This window comes from Elephantulus edwardii, unplaced genomic scaffold (genome assembly GCF_000299155.1).
Source record: "Elephantulus edwardii isolate Elephantulus edwardi_28Jun2011 unplaced genomic scaffold, EleEdw1.0 scaffold00255, whole genome shotgun sequence".
Classification (NCBI taxonomy): Eukaryota; Metazoa; Chordata; class Mammalia; order Macroscelidea; family Macroscelididae; genus Elephantulus; species Elephantulus edwardii.
In genome coordinates this window covers 806,397-812,307 of record NW_006400005.1, presented here as the reverse complement: position 1 = coordinate 812,307, position 5,911 = coordinate 806,397, and positions in this window count along the sequence as shown.

Here is a 5,911-nt window from a genome sequence, read left to right as displayed (position 1 = left end):
CCAATCCTTCTTCCTAGTCTGTCTTCATGTGAATGTTCAGATTTAGAGAAGTATCAGACAGACCAGCAAGTTAAAGGTATATCCCTTATTATGGAGTTAACCTTTAGTATCAGTGTTGTCCCTGCCTTTGTCACACGTGTCTTTACCCACTTATTTCCCTGCTCCACCATCCACCAGGATACCCATCCACTTCCACCCACTCCCTTCACATCTATCTCCCATTGACCATCCCTTCATCTAATAATTTATATATGAAGCTTCCTTGGCTTCTGTGAGTCCAAACACATCAGCTGCTTATGTTGGGACCAATGTCTCTGAAGTTTAGTCGTAAAGTTTCCCGAGCAAAGGTGATGCATCCTGTAGAACTGCTGTGTAGATAGTTCCACAGGCCGCGTTTAAATTACAATGTTATTATTTCTTTACTCACACTACTTTTCCATACCTTATCATTTGAGGCATTGTGAAAAGGCAATGATACGTAGGCAGGTTGGGCTTCATTATGATTTCAAGTAAGTGTTGGCATGAATTCAATATTTTTGGCTCGGTGCCATCCCACAATGATCATGGAGTGATCACAATATTAAGTTGGAACTACGGGAGAAGGGAAAATGGGATATTGGCAGGTTTGTGATGAAGGCAGCCTGAGGGCAATGAATCCAAAATCACTTCAAGGGAAGAGCTTTACACTTTAGTGACAGTCTAATTAATGCAAGGGGAAAGAAAGAAAAAGACGCTCAAGATCTTAAACCTTAAAAATGTGGTTAGTAATAGAAATGTTTGGAGGAAAAATTGATCTGTCCAGTCCCTACAGTTCTTGTGTGCTGTCAAGTCCATTCTAACTCCTGGCAACTCTGTATGAAGGAGAACTGCTCCGAAGGGTTTCTTGGCTGTAATTTTTTTTGGGGGGGACTGTAATTTTTACCGGAGAAGATTGTTAGATTTTCTCTCCTGAAAAGATAATGTCGTTGTTGTTGTTGTTGTTGTTGTTGTTAAGTGCTGTCGAGTTGTAGGTGACTCATGGCGACCTTATGCAAGAAAGTCCTTGACACTTGTGTGCCTGACTTCCATCCTTTCTCCAGGTTCATAGGGTTTCTAGAGGCAAGCTATTTATGGAAGCGGAGGCCACTCCTGTTTCCAAGCTTGTTTTAATCAGGGAGCTCCACCCAACACCGTCCACTACGGGTAACCGTTATCACATTTGACACATCAGTGTCATAGTGTTCAGCTTCACAGCAACCATGAGTTACCTCTGTACAGCAAGTGGACACACCAGGGCTACGTTGTTGTTGTTATGTGCCATCGAGTTTCTTGCGACTCATAGCGACCCTATGTACTACAGCTCTAAATTCTGCTCTGTCCTGTGCCAATCTCATTGCCTCTGACACACTCATCCTGACTCAAACCTGTTCTTGAGATGGTTCTGAAATTCAGGTGGGATAGACTCAAAGTTTTATTTTGGTTCTCGTGGATTCGGTTTAATTTTCCTCAGCTTTAGCTTGAACTTGTCTATAAGTAGTTGGTGGTCTGTTCCACAATCAGCTCCGGGCCTAGTTTTCACAGCTGATATTGAGCTTCTCCAGTGGTTCCTTCCACAAATGTAATTGATCTAATTCCTATGCATACCACCAGGGCTATATATGACCTAGAAAAATGTTTGATCAAGAACAATGAAAAACAGGACTGAGGGCGGCTGATTAGAATCACCCGTCTTTGGCTTGGTAGCATTCAGTCCACTGAGTTCAAAATGCAAACCTTTGGCTTGGTAGCTTCACTTTCAGTCCACTGAGTTCAAAATGCAAACCTTTTGGTGAGCAGCCAATCATTTAACCATTTGCTAGCAGTATCTTCCTTTTAGATTGATTTCATTTGAGAAAGCATTAATTGAAGGAGGTTAATTTTAATGCAATAGCATCCAGGATCAAATATTGACGTAGCCAAAATGTCTTTTTACCTGAATCCACAATCGACATCCAAGGAAGCAGCAGTGAGAAAAAATAATTACATGATATAATGCATTAAGCAAATGTGGTATTTAAAAAACCCCAACAAACCTTTAAAGTACTAAACGATTGGAAGAGCGGGAAATAAAAAGCAATAAAAATAAATACAGTGCTAAAGAGAAAGGATGTCACTTTGAGGACTGAGATCTAGCTGACCCAAGCTATGTTTTTACAATAACTTTATAACATGAAAAAGTTGACAGTGAATAAAGAAGACCAAAGAAAAGTTGTTGCCCTTTAAATTGTGGTGCCGGCAAAGAATATTGAAAATAACATGGATTACTAACAATCTGTCTTGGAAAATGTGCAGCCAGAACACTTCTTGAAGGCAAACATCATCAGACTTCACCTCATGTATTTTGGACATGTTATCAGCAAAGGCCAACCTCTGGAGCAGTATTATAAAAAAAGGGGGGGGAAGATTTTAAACAAACAGATTTATTCAGTGGCTGCAAAAATGGGTTTAAGAACCACATTCATTATGAGGATGATGTAAGGCTGGACAGTATTTCTTTTTGTTGTACTCACGTTCACTATGAGTCAGAACCAGCTTTATGTCTCCTAACAACAATTTTGTCTAGAATGACACTAGAATATCAGAAAGTATGAGCCAGGTATGCATCCTATCTCCTTACCTTTTCAACCTATTCATAAAACAATTCATTCAGGAGGCTGGAATTTATGAGGAGGAATGTGGCATTAGGATTGGAGGAAAATTCATAAAGAGCCTGCACTACGTGGATGACACAACAGTGCTTGCTGAAACAGGATAATCTGAGGTGTTTGCTGCAAAAGGTCAAGGACTGTAGTCTTCAATATGGATTGAAGCTCAACATCAAGGAAACAAAGATTCTCAGCATTAGGGCAATTGGCACCATCATAATAAATGAAGAAGGGATTGAGATTGTTCATAATTTCAGCTTGCTTGGCTCTACAGTCAACATCCTTGGCACTGGCAATCAGCAAAACAAAAGATTAATTGTGCTTAGGATATCTGCTGTCAGAGACTTCTCCAGAGTGCTGAAAAGCAACGATGTCAGTATAAAGTCTAAGGTGCACCTAATCTAAGCCATGGTCTTCACAATTACTTGGTATGTGTCAGAAAGCTGGACAGTGGCTAAGGATGATAGGAGAAGAATCAATGCCTTTGAGTTGTGATGCTGGAAAAGAGTCTTGAACATATCACGCACTGCCAAGAGAACAAACAGGTCTGTCCTAGAGAGAGTGAAATCAATCTGCTCCTTAGAGAGAAGGATTTTGAAGCTACATCTCACATACTTTGGGCACATGACCACATGATACCAGTCCTTACAGAAGGACATCATGCTTAAAAAGGTAGAGGGACAGCACAGAAGACCCTAGATGAGATGGATTGACTCATAAATTGGGGTAGTGGGGGTAAGTGTATCAGAGACAGTAAGATTGGCTCAGGATAACACAAGCTTCAGAGCTATTGTACATAGGGTTGCTATGAATTGCAAGCAACTCATTGGCACACAACAACAACAGCATGGGCAAAGGGGACTCTTGAGCATCTGAGTCTATGTCGAGAACTTCTACAACATCTATGTCTAGGATGGTATCAGTGAAGGGCACAAAATTCTAGACCATCTGAAATATGATCTTAAACCATATTTCTCTCTTCATATTTTCACTCGGGATCAATACCTGCATTTAGAGCATGGGTTTAGAAATTTGATCTTTTACTACAAATAATGTAAGAATTACTGTTTTACAAAATAGCATAGACATCTAGAGATGAGATATCGAAGGTCTGGAAAATAGATAATCTAAGGAACAATAAAATCTGATCAAAGTTGGACCACCAGATTTAAAGACATGATCAAAAATTTAAATAGGATGCAATATCATAAACTATTACAGAATACTGGAGGAAAAAAGGATTCATATTATCACTAGAAAAACATTTCCTAAAAAACTACTACAGAAATTTCTGAGGGAAAAAAACCCCAACAACACTAAGAATCCCTTCCTCTCCATTCCAGACAGGGTTGCTATTATTCTTCAAAAGAACATTAACTGAACAAGGGAGTTTTTTAAAAAAATAAACACTCAGTGAAGGAGGAAACAGGCATAACTGATTTTTTTCAGTCTTTTATATTTCAAAAAAGCCATTAAAAGATTTTGATGCATGAAGTATTACATAAATTATCCTATTATTATAGCAATGAAAAGATTTCACACCCATCCATTTGCTTCTGATTTGATTTCCCTCCATGGAAATTCTTTGTTTTTGAAAAATATTTGCCACATTGTAGATACAATTCACATTAATCAAAGAGTGTATTTAAAAGATAAGGCATTTAAATGCCTTATTAGGAGGGGGTGGGGGAACTGGTCTTGTATAGCTACTTAACAATCCACTTCTTTTCACAGTAAATTTTCCAGCCACCTAAAATTAATTGTCCTTAGAAACTCATAATAAAAAGATAATTTCTCTGCACAGCTTACAATTTGTGCCTCTTCTACTATTTGATAAGTGACAGAAAGCAGATGAATACTTTGTGGTTTCATATTGCTTGCACTCTTCAACTTGAAGAAAAGACATTAGCACTATACTTGGAATAGTTCTTACAAAATGAAGTACACATAACTAAATCCTAGAATGTACACAAAGATAGAATTTCAAGGGGTTATTCCTCTACTTGAAATATCCTTCTATGTCTGTATCTTACCCATTCACTCCCAAAAACCTAAGAAGAGACACCTAAGTGTAGAGAAAAGTGTATTTCTCTAAGATTAGGAGATTACTTAAAGTTCATAGGAAGTGAGAGAGAAAGCACAAGATTTTCACAATGAAGAGATAGCCAGACCTGAGACACAAGAGCTGTGTTGTATTTCTAGAAAGGCAGGAAAATATTTCTATGTCTGAGCATGACACCAATCAGTCAAAAGGGAGCCTGAGGAGCCAAAGGGGCCATGATACATTAAAAAAAGATTGGAGCCAATCATAACACACTCACACACATACACAACTTTAACATCATGTTATTGGGAAGGAACATGGAATTAGGAAACAAAACAAAGGAGAATTGTGTAGAGATGGAAACCTAAGAGTAGTTAACATTTTCTATCTTCTCCCAGCATTCTGAGAGTTCAAATAAAAAAATGAGTTTGTGCATTGAAATTCTTTCACCACATGCATGAGAAAGAGAGAGAGAATAGACATATGCTATATAGTATTGAGATTACATGACAAACCATTATTGCATACTTTTACTCATATCATAAATCTAAAGTTCATAACATTAATTGTCATAAAATACCAAATTCTTCTGTCTATAAAACAACTTCTCTTCAAGGTAAAACATTATAGGTTCATGTGTGTATGTATAAAAAGAGGTACATGTGAGGTTTGAGGAAGGAGCAATGTCAGGGAAAGAGAGATCATTAATCAACCTTTGAGTATTTCAATTCAGAATTTTACTGCCTTTCCAACAGGAAATTAATCTCTGAATTTTTTTATTATAGGGTGCTCTTGAGTCAACTAGGACTCATGCTGGCCCTATGAACAACATATCTGAACCCTGCCCTATCCTGTGCCATCCTCATAAAGTCTCCTGTACTTGAATCCATTGGTAACAGTCATTGTCTCAATCTATCTCTATGAAGGTCTTGTCCTCCTTGCTAATACTGCACCTTTTCAAACACAGTGTTTTTTTCCAAGGACTAGCCCCTCCTAACAATATGCCCAAAGCATATGAGATGAACGTTCACTAGCCTTGCCTCTTTGGAATAGCCAGGTTGCACCTTCTCTAAGACATACATGTTGTGTTATGTTCTGTTTTGTTTTTTTATAGTCCAAGAAATATTCAGTACTCTCCTCCAACACCAAAACTCAAAGCCACTAATTCTTCGTCTTCATTACTCGTTGTCCAAATTTCAGATGC